Below are 19,704 nucleotides of genomic sequence, written 5' to 3' on the forward strand. Positions count from 1 at the left end.
CATTTAATCTTGACACCAATTCTACAAAATAGGCATGAATTTTATAAGAAGCTGAGCTTAGAAAAATTAAATAACATGCTTAAAGTTATATACAGCAAGAGTGTGTGTGTGTGTGTGTGTGTGTGTGTGTGTGTGTGTGTATGTGTGTTTTAACCCAGGTTAATCTAATTCTAAAGTCCGTAATTACTCCATTGCCAACCCTGCCGCTCAGGCTTATGGGTTCTTGTTTCTGGGTGCAGATTTCATGGAACTGTGTACAGAGGGCTTTGAGTCTGCAGAGGAGGAAGTGGTTAGTTCTGCCTTTGAGGAGGTGCAGGGAGGGGACATGGTTTCACAGAAGCTAGATCAGGGCAGTGTAGGGAGTGGAGGAGTTCAGTAGTTGGAGAAGGACATTGTAGACAGAGGGAGTTGCAAGTCAGATGGAACAGTGTGCCAGGGATGGAATGGAGGAAGACAGAGCTGGACAGACAGGCCAGGGCTAGACTGTAAGTAATGATTTCTTTTTAAAGAAATATGGGCAAAGGGAAGCACTGAGATTTTTAAGCCAGAAAGTGATTTGATCAGATGTGTCTTTTAGAAAGGTGATCCTGGCTGGGTGTAGAGGCTCCTGCCTGTAATCCAGCACTTTAGGAGGCAGAGGCAAGTAGATTATGAGATCAGGAGATCCAGACCATCCTGACCAACATGGTGAAAAACTGTCTACTAAAATACAGAAAATTAGCCGGTTGTGGTGGCACGTACCTGCAGGCCCAGCTACTAGGGAGGCGGAGGCAGGGGAATCGCTTGAACCTGGGAGGTGGAGGTCACAGTGAGCCGAGATCATACCACTGCACTCAGCCTGGTGACAGAGCAAGACTCTGTCTCAAAAAAAAAAAAAAAAAAAAAAAAAGGAAAGGTCATTCTGGTACCTCTGGGCAGTATCGTTAGGAGCAGGGAAACCAGCCCATTTTCACTTGGGCATTGCACTGACCCCTGAATATCAAAAATCTCACAATGAAATGCATGATCTGTCTTCTTCCTGCTTGCAAACTCTCATCTCCTCCTGGGTACCCAACTTGGTAAGCACCTCACCATCCACCCAACCTACAAGGCTAAGGACCTTGGCTGGTAAAGAGGTGGGTGTGCAGGGCTGATGACAGAACTTGAGCTTCAGGGCCTCTCACTCACACGAGCACTCTCCGGGCTCTGCACTGCATTTTGTGTTTACAGCTCGTAGTCAAGAGTTGTGCTAATCTCTTAGCTGTGCCATTTATTCTCTTCAACTCTTTCTCATTTGACTTTCAGCCATTCTCTGCCACCTGGATCCCTGTAGTAGCTTTTGCTCAGGTTAGCCTGCTTCTGTACTTGCCACTGGAAATTTTATTCTCAGAGTAATTCTTCTAAAACGGCTGATCATGTTATTTCTCTGCTCAAAACCCTATCATAGTTTTCAATGAGAGTAAAAGTCAGTCCTTAACATGTGCACTAGGGCCGAGCATCATCTGACTGCTGTTTCCTCTTTGAGTTTTTGCCTCACAACTCTTCCTTATACTTGTGCTACTCTAGCCATGCTAGCCTGCCTGCTCCCATTGTAGGGCGTTGGCGCTAATCTTTCTTCCCTTTTTCAGGAGACCCCTCCTGCAGATACTCACCCGCTACAGGTTTTTTTTGTTTTTTTTTTTTTTGAGACGGAGTTTCGCTCTTGTTACCCAGGCTGGAATGCAATGGTGTGATATCGGCTCACCGCAACCTCCGCCTCCTGGGTTCAGGCAATTCTCCTACCTCAGCCTCCTGAGCAGCTGGGATTACAGGCACGCACCACCGTGCCCAGCTAATTTTTTGTATTTTTAGTAGAGACGGGGTCTCACCATGTTGACCAGGATGGTCTCAATCTCTTGACCTCGTGATCTACCTGCCTCAGCCTCCCAAACCTGCTACAGGTTTGTGTCAAGTCTTGCCTTCTTAATGAGGCCCATCCTAACTACTATTTTTTTTTTCTTTCCAACTTGTATTTTAGGTTCAGGGAGTACATGTGCATGTTTGTTACATGGGTAAATTGCATCTTACAGGGGTTTTGTGTACAGATAATTTTGTCAACCAGGCAATGATAGGTAGTTTTTCAACCCTTACCCTCCACCCACAAATAGACCCCAGGATCTGTAATTTCATTCTTTGTGTTCATATGTACTCAATGTTTAGCTCCCATTTATAAATGAGAACATGTGGTATTTGGTTTTCTTTTCCTGTATTAATTTGCTTTGGGTAACAGCCTCTAGCTGCATCCATGTTGCTGCCAAGGACATGATTTTATTCTTTTTTATGGCTGCATAGTATTCCCTGGTGTATGTACCACATTTTTTTTAAAAAATCCAGTCCATCATTGATGGGCATCTAGGTTGATTCCATGTCTTTGCTATTGTGAATAGTGCTTCAATGAACATACATGTGCCTGTATGACCACTGTTTTTAATACTACAACCTGCCCCTTCCCCTCTTCCCTGCAGCCCTGGTTTACAATATTTTCAGAGATAGAAATCATACACTTTTATGTAACCTATGTATTAGCAAATGCCCTATATCTACATATATTGGCTTCCCAATTATTTATAATAATTTTGACTCGACAGAGAATTTTACAGCTCATAAATCCTTTTTATATCTATTCTCTCATAGGAATCATTGTCTTCCTGTTAGACATAAGAAAACTAAGCTCAGAGTTAAGTGAATTGTCTATTAGTAACCACCAAATTTTGGCACCTACTCTGTGCCAGGAGCTGTAAATATATCACGGATAATGCTTACAATAGACCCATGAAATGAATATTTTTTTCTGTGTCTTGCAGTTGAGAAATCTCAGTGTCTGACACTTATGTGATGGTCTGAGGTCCCATTGTCCTTCACATCAAGGCCTGCTTGATCCCAGAGCCCATTCTCTTTCCAGTGTTCATTTCTCCATGCTGCTTCCCAGATGTGGGCTTAACAATGGGAGATACCTTGACTTAGATTTCTTCTTATACATTTTAGAGCTAATTTAAAAATTTTTCCATTTTAATTTTTTATTGATGCCTCATAGATGAACATGCTTTCAGGGTACATGTGATAATTTAATACATTCATGTAATTTGTAAAGATCAAATCAGTGGTACTTGGAATATCTATCACCTTAAATGTTTGCCTTTTCTTTATGCTAGAATCATTCAAATTCTTCTCTTCTTGCTATTTTCAAATATACAACAGATTATTGTAAACTATAGTCACTCTGCTATAACACTAGGTCTGATTTCTTCTCTCAAACTGTATATATTTATACTTATTAATTAACTTCTTTTCATCATTCCTCTCCCACTCCAACCTTTCCTGCCTGTGGCAATCACCAGTCTACTCTCTATCTTCATGAGAGCCAGGTTTTAGCTGAAACATGTGACTGAGAACATGTGATTTTTCATCTTTCTGTGCTTGGCTTATTTCACTTAACATAATGACCTCCATATCCTTCCATGTTGCTGTAACAACATGACAGGATTTTTTTTTATGACTGAATAACACTCCATTGTTTGCATATGCCATATTTGCTTTATCCATTCATCCACTGATAGGCACTTACACTGATTCCATATTTTGGCTATTGCGAATAGTGTTGCAATAAACATGAGAGTGCAGGGGTCATTTTGATATATTGATTTCCTTTCTTCTGGATATATACCGAGTAGTGAAATTGCTGGATCACATGGTAATTCTAGTTTCAGTTTCTTGAGGAACCTCCTACTTCTTCATAGTGGCTGTACTAATTTACATTTCCACCAACAGTGTAGGAAGGTTCCCCTTTCTCTGTATCCTCACCAGCATCTGTTATTGCCTGTCTTGATAAAAGCCATTTTTTCTGGGGTGAGATGACATCTTATTGTAGTTTTTATTTGCATTTCTCTGATATTAATTATGTTGAGCATTTTTTCATATACCTATTGGACATTTGTATGTCTTCTTTTGAGAAATGTCTATTCACACTTTTTGCCCATTTTTAAATTTGACTTTTTTTTTTTGCTATTGAGTTGGTTGAGCTCTTTATATATTCTGATTATTAAACTCTTGTCATATGGGTAGTTTGTAAATGTTTTCACCCATTCTGTGAGTTGTCTCTTCACTTTGCTGATTGTTTCCTTTGCTGTGCAGAAGCATTTTAGCTTGATGTAATCCATATGTCTATTTTTGCTTTAGTTGCTTGTACTTTTGAGGTCTTCCACAAAAAGTCTTTGCCCAGACCAATGTCCTGGAATATTTTCCCAATGTTTTCTTCTAGTAGTTTTATAGTTTCAGGTCATGGATTTAAATCTAATCTATTTTTATTTGATATTTGTTTAAGGTGAGAGATAGGGGGTCTAGTTGCATTTTTATGCATACTGTTACCAGTTTTCCCAGCACCATTTATTGAAGAGAATGTCTTTTCTTCATAGTGTGTTCTTAACACCTTTGTTGAAATGGTGTTGGCTGTAAATGTGTAGATTTATGTCTGGGTTCTCTATTCTGCTCTATGAATCTGTTTGTTTTTGTGCCAGTACCAGCCTGATTTTGTCACTATAGCTTTATAGTACATTTTGAAGTCAAGTAGTGTGATGCCTCCAGCTTTATTCTTTTTGTTCAGAATTCCTTTGGCTATTTGGGGTCTTCTGTGGTTTCGTATAAATGTTAAGATTTCTTTTTCTATTTCTGTAAAGAATGTTATTGATATTTTGATAGAGATTGCATTGAATCTGTAAATTGCTTTGGGTAGTATTGTCATTTTAACAGTATTAATTCTTCCAAGCCATAGGCATAGAAAGATAACTCCATTTTTAGTGTCCTCTTCAATTTGTTTCATCAGTGATTTATAGTTTTTCTTGTATAGCACTTTCACTTCTTTAGTTAAATTGATTCCTGGGTATTTTACATTCTTTAAGCTATTATAAATGGGATTGTTTACTTGATTTTTTATTAAAGTAATAAAAAGTGAATAACTCCTTTTAGCATTTTGGTTTTTACTATGGATCTCTGGTAGTGAATTCTTTTAGATTTTATTTGTCTGGGAAAGACTTTCTCTTTCATCTTTGAAGGATAACTTTGCTGGGTACAGTATTATTGTAAGGTAGTTGTTTTATTTCAGCATTTTGAAATGTTGTTTTACTCCTTTCTAGCCAGTATGGTTTCTATTGAGAAGTCTGTTGCCGGAAAAACTGGAGCTCTTTACATGTAATGTGCTTCTTTTCTCTTGCTGCTTTTAGAATCCTCTTTGTCTTTGACCTTTGAGAGTTTAATTATTACATGCCTCGGGGTAGTCTTATTTAGATTGAATCTGTTTGTATTCTCAGACTTTCTTGTGCCTGGATATTTATATCTTTGTAAAGTTTGGGGGAAGTTTTTTGTTATTCTTTCTTTCAATAAATGTTCTAGTCCCTGCTCTTGCTTAGTTCCTTCTTGAATACCAATAATTCTTAGATTTGGTGTTTTGAGGAAATTTTCTATATCTTATAGGTAATCTTCATTTTTTTTCATTCTTTGCCATTGATTGTATATTTTCAAATAGCTGGTCTTGAAGTTTACTGATTTTTTTCCCTCTGTTTGGTCTATTCTTCTGTTGAGAGTCTCTGATTAGTTCTTTAATTCAATAAATGTATTTCTCAGTTCTAAGATTTCTGTTTGACTTTTTATTATTTCAGTCTCTTTGTTAAATTTCTCTGATAAATTTTTGAATTGCTTTTCTGTGTTTTCTTGGAGATCACTGAGTTTCCTTAGACCTGCTATTATGAATTCTTGGTCAGAGAGCTCACAAATTGCCTTCTCATTAGGGTCAGCCACTGAATTTTTGTTTTTCCGTTTAGAGGATGTCATGGTTCCCTGTTTGTTGTTGTTCCTCATTGGTATACATCTTTGTGTTTGCACTGAAAGGTTTAGTTACTTATTCCAGTATTCTCTGTCTGGCCTGTATTGGTTTTTGTTGCATATTTTGCTTAGCAAATCTTTGCCATTAGGTCAGATTTCAGCTCTAGGTGATGTCTTAACTCCAAGTGTATCTCAGCTTAAGTAAATGATTGGAGCACTATCCTTCTTGAGTTGAGACAATCCAAATGGGGATATCCCAGCATTGTGGGAAGACTGGGTAGGGGTTAGTGCCCAGGAGACCTATAAGATGAATCTCCTACAGCACTGTGCTGCTGAACAGTCACTCCAATTTGTAATTTCCTTTGGCTGAATTACAGAGTAGAGTTTCTGGGGCTGGGGATGATAGACCCACCTTCCCCCCTTGTGTCTGCCTCTGATTGTCCTCAGGCATATTTATTCGTTTAACACTAGCAATGCTTCCCATGGGTTAAGGCAGGTATGGGTCTCCTGCCAGGGAAACCATAATGTGAGGAGGCTGGTTAATTACCTTCATCTCACTTTTTACAGTGTAGAAACAGTGAGTTTTGGTAGAGAATTTTCTGTGTGCTTTGTGCTGAGTAGAATGGGAGGAGTGTCATTGTGAATGTGGAAATCTGATTCTCTTTCTGACTGCTTGGAGTTTTTTCACTTCTCTGTGGCCCTGGGAGCTGTCTCATCTTCATATTTGAGTTCTGGGATATTTCTGATGATACTCTTAGTGTTGTATATTTGTTTTTGCTTTTCTGTGGGGATGAATGAAGCCAGTTTGCTTCTATGCTGCCATTTTGGAAGCAGAGGGCAGTGCTAATAATTACTTAGAAATTTCTTTACTAATAAATGTAACAAAATTTATTCATTAGTCGCAAATGAGTATTTTGTGTTTTTGTCAGCAGCAGTTAATTTTGGGAGGTAAAGCTCCTTTGGAACTTTAAATGTTCAAATGAATCTGGACACTACCATTTAAGGTATAGAAATCTTGCCTATAGTTTCCTAGCTAGCTTTTCAAGCTGTGATTTTAAGTCTTTTTCTATTAAGCTGTAAATTTTTTTTCAAATAATATTTTACACAGAATCCCAACATAGATCAGATAAATCAGAGAAGCGGTGGTCCTTCCTGAGGAGTACCCACAGGCCTGTGGCCACAGTTTACTTTTTGAAAAATTAGTTACCTCACAAAAAACATATGTAAGGAAGTAAAAATAAGGAAAAAATCTTTGGCTTTGACAAAGAGGTTCAACTATCTGCTAAAATAGCTCTGGATTTTTGGTTTCTACTTTCCATTGTTTATGCCCATGTAATAATGTGAGCCCAGGTCCTTGAAAAACCAGACCTCTAAGAAACAAAAAAAGAAATTGAACTTGATATGCTGTACCACGTCTCTTTAATTCATTTCAACATTCCTAATTTGTCAGTCTCAATGAGGCAACATAGTGTCCATTAGCCAAAGTCAGAGGTAGGGAAATTCGAGACTTTAAAATAAACCTCTCTCCCATTAAGCCACTTTTTGTTTTCATGGGGAATGTAGCTGTCTTCACTGCCAATCTGGGTACTTCCATATAACAGGGCTGGGAGGCTCTGCCTCAGGTCACTCTAGAGCCAGGGATTCAGAATCCACAACCAGTGGTCTTTCCACTGCACAAAATCATTTCCTGGTCAATCACTGATGGCTGCTTCATCATAGAGGGCGTTCCTCTTCTCCTCAGCCTGGCCAAAATAGTTTGATTTTTCATTTCAGACTCAAATCTAGTTTCATTTTCTCTCAGAAGCCACCTTTGGGGCCTCTTTGCTTAGTGATTTTTTTTGTTCTTTGAAGTTAGAACTGACACTTGAATCCCTTTTCCTATCTACCTACCTTATTCCTATGGTCTACACAGTATCTCAGCATAATTTGTCTGGATACATACTAGACTTTTATGTTTGTATTACATTTTGATGTGGAAAACAATGTGGTGGTGAATATCTCGAATCTTTTCTCTTGGCACATTTGTCTCAATAGACGGGTTAATTCCTACTACTAAAGCTGTTGGGTTAAAAGGCATACACATTACATGTTTTTGATAGCTGTTACTAATTATATGAGAGTATAATATTTTTATACTTTCTACACACCCTGGGTATCATAAATATTTACGTAGAATATTACCAACACTGGGTATCATAAATATTTACATAGAATTTATTTGGTTTACATGTGTTAGATTAAGTATATAGTTAGCAAGGCACTTAATAAATGTATGTGTACCTGCTATAGACTGAATGCTTGTGTCCCCCCTAAAATTCATATGCGGAAATTTAATCCCCAGTGTGATGGTATTCAGAGGTAGGGCCATTGGGAGGTGATCAGATCATGAGTGTAGAGCCTTTACCCTTATGGGCTTAGTGCTCTTATAAGAGACCCCAACAAGATCCTTTGCCCATTCTCCCATGTGAAGACACAACAAGAAGGTGCCATCTATGAATGAAGAATCAAGCCCTCACCAGACACAGAATCTGCTGGAGTCTTCCCAGGCTCCAGAACTGTGAGAAATAAATTGATGTTGTTTAGGAGCCACCTAGTTTATGGTATTCTGCTATGGCAGCCCAAACTGACCAAGACTGCACCCTTTCTTTTTTTCTCTAGAGAAAGGACTTTCTAGTTGGTATGACATTTGACCAAGAGTCATCTACTGAGTCTCAGTTTCCTTATTTGAAAAATGGGGTTAAGAATACCTCCTTGTCAAGTTGTCGTAAGGATTAAATAACACAATGTAAATAAAGAACCTAGCGCTATGTTTGACGATGCCCAATAAATTGCAGGAACCTTCTCTTCGTGTTCCCTGCAGTGCTTGGTACATATGGCATTCAATAAAAACAAAGTGAGGAAAATTAGTTTACAATTGTCCTACCTAACATCTGCTGAATATTGGCCACATGTGGCCAACATTCTAAGTTTTTAAGAATTAGCTTATTTAATGCTTACCACCACACAGTGGTGGGTGCTATTAATATCCCTGTTTTATAAAAACATGAAGTTACAAGCTAGTTAACAGTGGATCCAGGAATCTAGAACTTGGGATGGTAAATACTCCTCTTTCAGAAATGAGTAGCTGCAGAGCAGGTTGCCCACCTTGTGTCTGTCTGGGGCTGACATGCTTCCTCTAGAGGAGCCATCTTGAGAAGGCTGGTCAGCTTCCTCAGGCCGGCCTTCACCATTCCTCCCTGGGGGTGATATTACATTTACAAGCACCACCTGTTGTGATTCAACAAAAACACTAATTAAAGAGAACAGCCAGAGGAAAACAAGAAGCATGTTTACTTCAACAAAGATTAAAAAAACTACAATTATTTATTTGTCTGAAGATTGATTTCATATCTAGCGGGTACTGTAGAAAGCCCCTCACATAAAGCCCTACATGGATCTCTAACAGCCAACATTTTACATGAGGCCTTTATCAGTGTGCCTTGAATAAGTCATGGGCTTGTATGTTTTCAGATGAGTATTTAAAATGTATTTTTTTTTTAAATTTTATTACTTTTTGAGACAGGGTCTTGCTCTGTTATCCTGGCTAGAGTGCAGTGGTACCATCTCGGCTCACTGCAACCTCCACCTTCTGGGTTCAAGTGATTCTCCTGCCTCAGCTTCCGAAGTAGCTGGGACTACAGGTGCCCACCACTACACCTGGCTAATTTTTATATTTTTAGTAGAGACAGGGCTTCACCATGTTGCCCAGGTTGGTCTTGAACTCCTGGGCCCAAGTGATCTGCCCACCTTGGTCTCCCAAAGTACTGGAATTACAGGTGTAATTCACAGAATTTTAAAATAAGTATAAATATTCATTTTGTGGTTTTACTTTTTATAAGTTCTATGCAGATGCCAGCACAGGGGGGACTGAAGTAAGAATTGTGCACTTTAAATTTGAAATAGAGAGTATCCCCCAAAGCCCAAAGGATATAGGTAATTTTATTTTAAATACAAATGCCTAACATTTAATAAAGGAGGGGTGATAGATGGTGCTGATCTTATTCTCAATTTACAAATAAACATTGAGGCTGTGAGCTTCAGGCAGCAGGTTTGAACTTTTGTTGTGCTGTTAGGGCAAATGGAGGCAGGTCTGTGGAGGTGCATCATTGGGCTTTCAAAAGGGGGCCTACTCTGTGCATTTAAGAAAGATCAGATATAATCACACACAGAAAAAAAAATCTGGAAGGATATACAGCACAGTGTTGTATATCACTCTACGTGATGTGATTAGAAGAAATGTATATTTTAAAAGTACCTTGCTGAGTTTCCTGAATTTTGTTTTAAATGAGAATTTACTCCTTTTATAATCAGAAAATTAAAAAAATAACAAGGAAATCCAAAGGTCAAACATGGTGGCTCATGTAATCCCAGCACTTTGGGAGGTTGAGGCAGCCAGGCCTTGTCTCAAAGAAAGAAAGAAAGAGAGAGAGAAAGAAGGGAAGGAAGGAAGGAAAGAAAAGGAAGGGAAGGAAGGGAGAGAAGGAAGGAGAAATAACTAAAACCAGGGAAAACAAAGAAAGGAGGCTGTGCTTTCCTGGTCCAGATGTGAACAAATTTTGGCTGCATTCCTTCCCTCCTGGCAGTGCTTCCCAATCTCTTCTCAGATTAGCCTGCAGACTTAGGTTCTTCCTCTCACCCCACGAAGACGTGGCATTGTGCTTCAGCTTCATTCTGTGCACTCGCAGCAGCCCTGGAGTTTCATTCCAGGGGAGTTCCAGCCCAGTGCCCTCTGCTATCTGACCTGCCTCCGGTACTCAGCATAACACCTCAAATGAATTCCAGACCTTGAGTTACAGAAAGAAGGGCTTTAGAATCAGATGAACCCCTGGACAATGTTTAGCCAGTATGAATTTTGGTTTCCTTATCTCTAGAGTGTAGAATATCATACTACGTTTTCTTTGGTTTGTTGTAGGTATCAGAGAAAATATACTTAGAATGTTTGCAAAGTCCTTGGCCTTTGCTCATTCAACAATAGCCATTCATTGTGCATCTATTTATTTGCCAAGCATTCCTCTGGACACTGATGATTATTCAGAATAAATGTATTTTTAAAGAGAAATATGTATTTTTCAACTTCTTAGTTTAGTATAGAACATCCTTTACTTATGACCTTTCAACTTATAATTTCCCAGATTGCAAAGCTATGCCCTAAAGCTAAAGCATATTAAATCTGCCCCCACAACAGGTTGTATTAGCAGTCACCTTAGGTTATTTTAGAGTTGCCCTCAGTCATGGTCTAAGGTAGGTTTGCTGGGTTTTGTTTTTTTGAAAAGCAAGGCAAGACAAAAAGAATAATCTAAAAATACTGTCAAATTTAATACATTTTGAAATTATAGGCATTTCATTTTACTGAAAAGATCCTCTCTTTGTTTAGATAATCAGGATCCTAACTTAAAGAGATTTATGAAAATATCTATATTTGTGTAAGACATAGCTTGTTATAATTTTTTATGTGGTAAAGAAAGACAAAATAAGAACATATTTTTAAGAGAGTTGAAATAAAAAGGAAAAGTTGAAACTAATGCCATCAATATTTATAGTTCTCTGGGGAAATTTCAGTTTTTGTCACTAGCCAATAGTGTTGACAATTATTGAACACTTTCTATGTGTCAGGCACTGTTCTAAACGTTTGGAGTAATTTTATTTTCACAACAGAGAGATATTATTATCCCCTTCCCCCATCTTAAAAATGGGAAAACAGGAACAGAGATTACACAGCCAGGTCACAGGTGATAAGTGGCAGAGGTGGGATTGAACCCAAGAAGTTGGGCTCCAGAGGTTGCACATCAGTGTGCTGTACTGTCTGCACACACTGGTTATTTGTTTAGCTTCACTATTGGCTTTTGAAAAAATTGATCTATTACAGATTTTTGAAACCTAACCTACTCAGTAGTAGAGAAGCTCCTGAGTAGACACCAGTGTTGAAATGCCAGACATAGAAGTCACTTGGCTAGAATCACCCATGGAACACCCATGGAACATTCTGTTTGTCAAGATCTCGTGATACTCAGAGAATATGGGGAAGAAAGGAGATCTTGGTGAGGAATCTGTAATTTCATTTAAAAAATTTCATTTCGTCGAATATTGGCTGTTTAAATAGAAATTTTTAAAAGTTAATAGACTAAAAAGATCAAAGACTATTTAAGATACTTCAAAAGGGACAAGAAGTTACTGAAATAGCAATCTGGGAAGGAAGGAGAAGTCAGGAATAAGAAATAAGACATAAATGTAGTTACCACAAGTAATCTGTTTCTCACTGGTAAGACAGCCAGGGGGAGGTCCTGCCTGCCCGCCTCAATTCTTTGCATTTACTCTACAGCTGGAACCACAAGGAGGGGCTTTTTCTAATACTGATAGTCTGGAAATCAACTGGCATCATAATTCTAACAAGGGTAAGTGGCTAATAGCTAATATAACTGGCTGACTGGTCAGAGGCTGTGTAATGCTCGAGGCAAAGCCTACTCTAGCCTTAATGTCTCATGAGGGTTGTAGAACTTCTGACTCTAGGATTGGCTCAGGATCAATGTGCAACTCAGGCCTGAGAGAAGATCAGGTTCACTGAATTGTGGTTAAAGTTAGTATATCTCATCACAGAAGCCATTTGACCTAGATGATTGTAATTCCTTATTCTCCAGATTTTATCTTTATGTTTATATTTTGGGAATAACTTAACTAACTTGTTGCCTTATGTTGTTATATAAACAGTTATGTTTTTAGAAAATATTGAAATTTAAATTTATTTCTTAATTGACAAATTAAAATGATATCTGGGATACAACATGATATTTTGATACATATACACATTGTGAAATGGTTAAATCAAGCAATTTAACATATCCATCACCTCACATACTTTTTGTGTGTCAGAAACAATTAAAATCTACTCTATGGCAATTTTTGCATATATACTATATTATTTTTAACTATAGTCACCATGGTGTACAGTAGATCTCTTGAACTTACTTCTTCTCTCTAACTGAAATTCTGTATCCTTTGGCCAACATCTCCCCAATTCCACAGTCCCCCTGCCTCTGGTAACCATCATTTTACCTTCTACTTCTTTGAGTTCAATGTTTTAGGTTCCATATATAGGTGAGATCATGTAGCATTTGTCTTTCTATACCTGGCTTATTTCATTTAACATAAATAATACTGAAACTTTTATTAAAAATGTTAAAACCAGTATTAATCACCAGACTTAAGAACAAGTGTAATAATTAAGAGTGGATGACTTGCTTCAAGAAATTACACTTAGTTGTAATTAAGTACTTGCCCTACAAATCCTTAATCTAATGATTCTAAATTGTTTCTCTTTTTTCTTTAATGTAAGCCATTGATTTTAGAAACTTTTGGGGACATTCTGGTGATAAATCCATCATGGCTCAAATTCCACTACAAACCAAGAATTATAGTGGTGGTGACCTTGTTGCACCATGAAAATGATCTACCATCTCCTCTTTCCCTTCTGTCTCTGTGGAAGAGATGTCCCTTTCCCAGTTCCTGGGTACAGACCATCTCTCCTCTCGTGTTTGTTGGGATGCTGTCTCATGAGTTATCCTGTCTTTCCTGGATTGTCTTTCTCTTCTTTTCTAGTGGTTCTACTACTCTGGTTTCAGGAAAGCTCATTTCTATTCTACTATGAGCAACTTGATAGAAGGGGCTGTGGGATATTTATTTTTGCATCTCCAAGCCTCCTTAGCACACTGTAGGAGGTGAAAATACAATTATTTTTAGAATTAATATGTGATTATAAGGATAACTTTTATTTTTCCTCTTAATCTGAGTTGGTGAATGGAAATAGGCTAACCTTAGCCAGAGTTCAGCTATGCATTCACTGAGTGCTCAAGTCTCTTTATGATGGTAGCTGTGACTTGGTTTTAGCTCCTGTGCTACCAGAGAGATGATTGTGCAAGGAAGAGGTGGGGAGAGATGAGTAGAATGGGCCATGCTTGCTTTTGTCATTCTTGTGGCTAACTTCTCTCCCTTAGACAGAAGCAGAAAGAAAAGTATCGTAGTTTCTCTGTGTTAACACACAAAACCCCGTCATCTCTTATCAGTCAGGAATTTCTCTACCAGTTCAGCTTTCTAGGTCCTTCATTAACACTCACTGTGTCATCATCCTGCCTGCAATAGGATTTTCCTTAGTAGGGAGTCCTGACAATAGTCCATGCGACCCTTTGCAGTATAGTTTGCTTCTGAGAAGACCTTGGAATTATAAAATTTCATCATGTAGCAGACTGTTTCTTAGGACAGTCAGTATCTCTTCCAGAACAAGCCGTTTTAGGCTAACCAGAAACCAAATTTTCTTTCTTTTTTTCTTTTTTGAGATGGAGTCTTACTCTGTCACTCAGGCTAGAATACAGTGGCGCAATCTCAGCTTACTGCAACCTCCGCCTCCTGGGATCAAGCAATTCCTCTGCCTCAGCCTCCCAAGCAGCTGGGATTACAGATGTGTATCACCACATCCGGCTAATTTTTGGATTTTTAGTAGAGATGGGGTTTCACCATGTTGGCCAGGCTGCTCTTGAACTCCTGACCTGAAGTGATCAGTGCTGGGATTATAGGTGTAAGCCACCACCCCCAGCCAGAAAACAGATTTTCTAAAAGCACCATTTAAGATATTATACATAAAATCACACATATGTCATGAGCCACAAAAGTGATTACCTCTGACCAAGAGAAGCTAGAGGAGAAAAGCTCAAACATGAGCCCTGAGTCTGGGAAGCCAGAATGGGAATTGTGTTTGGTTCACGGGAGAGAGGGAAAAAGAAAATAATCGCTTGTCTGTTTCCAACAGTCCTGTCTCTCCTCGAGCTCATGCAAGTACAGATAATTCTTTTTTGAGACGGAGTTTCGCTCTCGTTACCCAGGCTGGAGCACAATGGTGCGATCTCGGCTCATCACAACCTCCGCCTCCTGGGTTCAGGCAATTCTCCTGCCTCAGCCTCCTGAGTAGCTGGGATTACAGGCTTGAGCCACCGTGCCCAGCCAGATAATTCTTTTTGTAAAGCCAACAAAACTACAGAGCCCTAAGCACTCTTTTGGCTCCATCATGGTCTGGCTGAGGGCTTTCCCCGAGTCTATTCCCCCAGACCCATGCTTTTAAGCATGAGTGATTAGTGGGCTGAGGTGTGGCGTTGCTGAGATTTGCAGAATATGGTGACATGCCAGTGATAATCGAAGGAAAGGGCAATGTGTAGCTGAGAAACACTGACATCTGAGAAGTGTTCTGCTCTGGTGACTCCCTAAATTGATGGTTGATGGCAGTTATTCATAGCAGCACTAATTTCTTTTCTTGCCCTCTCTCCCTCTCTCTGGCCAACCTGTTTTAAAACAACATCAAAGGAATGAAAGAAAAATGCCAGAGTGCATCAACTTGAATCTCTCCACTCTAGCATGCCTAAATTTATTTCATTTTATTTTTTGGATGTTCTAATCTTTTAATCTGTGTAACAGATAGTTAATGATATAAAAGGGAGCAGAATCTTTTATTTAAATTTTCCTATTCAGACAAGGTGAAGGAGATATTTTCATGCAGGTCGGGAAGATCTGGTAATATGGTGATGGTGTTTGTGACCTTGGCAAAGTGACCTCATCTCACTGTGCCTTGTCTAGAGTGGCTGATGTCTGCCTTGACCTGGAGAAAGAAATGACCCCAACATATCTGTGGGAGTGTTGATACTAATAGTTAACAGGAGGCACTCTACTTTCTCTTTGTAGTGGTTAATATTTCCCCAACCTTTTGTTTCTTTAAAAATTCAGACCTACAGAAAAGTTACAAGAATAGCATAATGATGTTCATTTACCCTTTATCTAGATTTACTAATTGTTAACATTTTACCACATTTGCTTTTTCTCTTTTTCTCCACACACTTGCATGTGCACACAAATATTTTTTTGGTACGCCATTTAAGAATTCCTTTCACAGAGAATTCAATTACTGTTACCCTAAATATCTTAACACATGTCTTCTAAGAACAAGGACGTTCTCCAGCATAACAACAATACAAGCGTCACATGCAGGAAATCTAACACTGAAAACACAATATTATCTGATATATAGACCAAATTCAGAGATCTCCAATTGTTCCAACAGTAATATTTTTAAAAATGTTTTTTTCTTACCTTTTCAATCCAGGATAGAATTAAGAATCACTCATTCCATCAGCTGTTCTATTTGTTTAGTTTTAAAAAATCTAGAACAAGGCCAGGCATGGTGGCTTACCCCTGTAATCTTAGCACTTTTGGAGGCCAAGGTGGGTGGACCATGAGGTCAAGAGATCAAGACATCCTGGCCAACATGGTGAAACCCTGTCTCTACTAAAAATACAAAAATTAGCCGGGCATGGTGGTGTGTGCCTGTAGCCCCAGCTACTCAGGAGGCTGAGGCAGGAGAATCACTTGAACCCAGGAGATGGAGGTTGCAGTGAGCCGAGATCATGCCATTGTACTAGACTCCGTCTCAAAAAAAAAAAAAAAAATCTAGAACAGTTCCTGAGCCTGTCTTCTAAAAAAAAATTCTTATCATCTTAACATTTCTTTTTGAGATGGAGTCTCACTCTGTTGCCCAGGCTGGAGTACAGTGGCATAATCTCAGCTCAATGCAGCCTCTGCCTCTCAGGTTCAAGCAATTCTCCTGCCTCAGTCTCCAGAGTAGCTGGGACTATAGACGAGCACTACCACACTCAGCTAATTTTTGTAGTTTTAGTAGAGATGGGGTTTTGCCATCTTGACCAGGCTGATCTCAAACTTCTGACTTCAGGTGATCCACTTGCCTTAGCCTCCCGAAGTGCTGGGATTACAGGCATGAGCTACCGCCAGGCCTCATCTTGACATTTTTGAAAAGTTCAAGCCACATTATTTCTAAAATGTCTGTCAGTTTGTATTATTCTAATTGCTTCCTCATTCTTGGATTCTGATTGAACATTTGGGGCAGGAATCCTGCATATGTGACACTGTGTCCCTCTCTGTGCATCACCACAGGAGGCACAAGATGGCGCAGAGTTCCAACTCTGATGTTCACCAGGATCACATAGGGAGGTTGATGTCCACCAGATCTCTCCATTTAGAGGATACCTTTTGTTCCCTCCTTTTTTTTTTTTTAATTTATTTTGAGACGGAGTTTCGCTCTTGTTACCCAGGCTGGAGTGCAATGGCGCGATCTCGGCTCACTGCAACCTCTGCCTCCTGGGTTCAGGCAATTCTCCTGCCTCAGCCTCCTCAGTAGCTGGGATTACAGGCACGTGCCACCATGCCCAGCTAATTTTTTGTATTTGTAGTAAAGATGGGGTTTCACCATGTTGACCAGGATGGTCTCGATCTCTTGACCTTGTGATCCACTGGCCTCAGCCTCCCAAAGTGCTGGGATTACAGGCTTGAGCCACCGTGCCCGGCCTGTTCCCTCCTTTTTTAAGTTAATATGTAACTTGCAGAGTAGTATTTTTTTCTTTTTTTTTTTTTTGAGATGGAGTTTTGCTCTGTTGCCCAGGCTGGAGTGCAATGATGGCACAATGTCAGCTCATTGCAACCTCTGCCTCCTGGGTTCAAGCGATTTTCTGTGTTAGCCTCCCGAGTAGCTGGGATTACAGGTGCGCATCACCTTGCCTGGCTAATTTTTGTATTTTCAGTAGAGATGGGGTTTCACCATGTTGGCCAGGCTGGCCGGGTGCGGTGGCTCACGCCTGTAATCCCAGCACTTTGGGAGGCCGAGGTAGGCGGATCACTTGGAAGTGAGGAGTTGGAGCACTATGTTAAGATCATTCACTGCTCATGGTTTCTTGTATGCTCATTTTTGCCTATTGCAGCAAGTATTTTATTTCATTAAAGATCTCATTCATAACAATTATTTTTTAAAAAATCTGACAGTTCCACAATATGCAATTCTTGGGTGTCTAAATCTGTAGTCACTAGTAGTGGTTGTCATCTTCACTGGTCCATTACTTGAGCTTACAGAGATGTGAGTCCCATGGGTGAACCTTCCCACAGAGAGGGCTCGACTTTAACTTTTGCCAGTAGAGGCACCACTTACAACCCTCCTTTTAGCTTTTGACTTTGAATGAAAATGCCAGGCTCAGCTTTCTTGCCTCAGTGTTCCTCCAAGATTCACTCTGTTTTCACTACAGAGAGGCAATTGGGAGCTTGCCTCCCTCTCTATTTAACAACAGGGCTTATAGGAATCTTAAAGTCACCGTTCCATGGTAGCCTTACAGGGAGCCCAAGGTGGAGAAAGACCTAGCTCAGAGAGATTTGCAGCTGTGGCTCTTTGCCTAATGGAATAAATTATAAGTGAATATGCCAATAGTTCACAAAGTTTTTGAAAGAATCATATTAGCTTGCACAGAAAGGAACAGAAACAGTACAAATGAAAGTCTGAGACCTTTGAACCCCCGGTTGATAAAACTGCTCAGCTGCAAACTCAGGCCATTCTTATAGCAAAGGAATTATGATCCAGCAGGCACAAGTGAGAACTCCTGAGGGCAGAGCCGAGAGCTAGAAAACAAGCAGCAGACCTGAGCCTTAATCAGAAACAGGCAACATGCACCCAGCTGGATATCAGAGCCACAGATGGATCTATGATTGCTATGTGCCTCTTATTTTCTTCCTCTTTGGATGAGAGTATCCATGATGGTATGTCTAACCATTGTATAACTGGGTGCATGGGGTCAAGAACTTTAGTTTGCTGGTGTTTAGACTGGAGGAATGGTCCTCAATTGCTGTACCTGAGGAACTCATGAACACTTGAACCTGATTTACATAACCTGAACTGATGTCATAATGAGATGGGACTTGATGGCCTTGGAGGAGAGGAAGGGTGCATTTTGCATGTGAGACAGATGGGAAGAATCATTGCCAGAGGATAGACTGTGTTGATTGTAATTTCCAAAGATGGCCACAGTAATTTCTCTCTTTTTATGTGATCTTGACACTTTCCCATTAAGGGGTAAGGTCTACGATCCCTTTCCTTGAAATTGGACAGACATGTGACTACAGCAGAGCGGGGCTGCATTATAAATCGGGAATCAGCATGCTGTCTGGTCATAAATAGTGATAGTTTCCTGTCTTGCTCCCTTGAGATTCTTGCTCTTAAAATGCAAGCCCTTTGCTCTGAAGCCCAAGCAGCCACATGGAAAAGCCACATGTAGGTGTTCCAGTTGATTGCCCCAGCTGAAGGCCCAGCCAATAGCCAGTATTGACCACCAGACATGTGAGTGCGTAAGTCTTTGGAAGATTCCAATCTCCTGTTGTCAAGTCACCCCCAGGCTTCAAGTCTTCCCAGCTGACAGCGCAGATGGTACCACAGAGATAAGCTGTCCTTTTCTGAATTCCTAACCCACAGAATATGTGGGTATAGTAAAAAAAAATTGTTTTATTTTTCTCATAAGTTTTGGGTAGGCTGTATGACAGCAGTAGGGACTGAACATTGACTACTATAGTTTGCAGTTTCACTGGGAACATACAAATGTTTTTCTGCAGTTATTCGTGTTATTCCCATTGCCTCGCAGTAGAAGGCTTTTTTGAAGGTAGATGTCGGAGATCTTCCTTCTTACCTCCCTCCCTCCATCTTTCTTTTCTTTTTCTTTTGTTCTTTCATTCTCTCTCTCTTCCTCCCTCCCTCCCTTCCTCTCTTTCTTTCTTTTTTCTCTCCCTCCCTCTCTCTCTTTCATTCTTTCTTCTTTCTTCCTCCCTCCCCGCTTCCTTCCTTCCTTCTTTCTTTCTTTCCCTCCCTCCCTCTTTCTTTCTTTCTGTCTCTCTTTTTTCTCTCTCTCTCTTTTTCCCTCCCTCCCTTCTCTCTCTTTCTTTCTCTTTCATTCTTTTCTTCTCTCTTCCCTCCCT

At 39.7% G+C, this 19,704-nt stretch overlaps 1 long non-coding RNA gene across 1 annotated transcript in view; it reads left to right on the top strand.

Moving 5' to 3' along the window:
• Nucleotides 1–374: 374 nt before the first annotated feature.
• The window catches only part of LOC128930064 (uncharacterized), a 39,214-nt gene continuing 19,884 nt past the window's right edge, over nt 375–19,704 (top strand). The window contains exons 1-2 of the long non-coding RNA XR_013529556.1: nt 375–485; nt 12,191–12,263. This is a non-coding gene — a long non-coding RNA (uncharacterized LOC128930064). The remainder of the gene's footprint in view (nt 486–12,190; nt 12,264–19,704) is intronic.

This window comes from Callithrix jacchus, chromosome 18 (assembly GCF_049354715.1).
Source record: "Callithrix jacchus isolate 240 chromosome 18, calJac240_pri, whole genome shotgun sequence".
Taxonomy (NCBI): domain Eukaryota; kingdom Metazoa; phylum Chordata; class Mammalia; order Primates; family Cebidae; genus Callithrix; species Callithrix jacchus.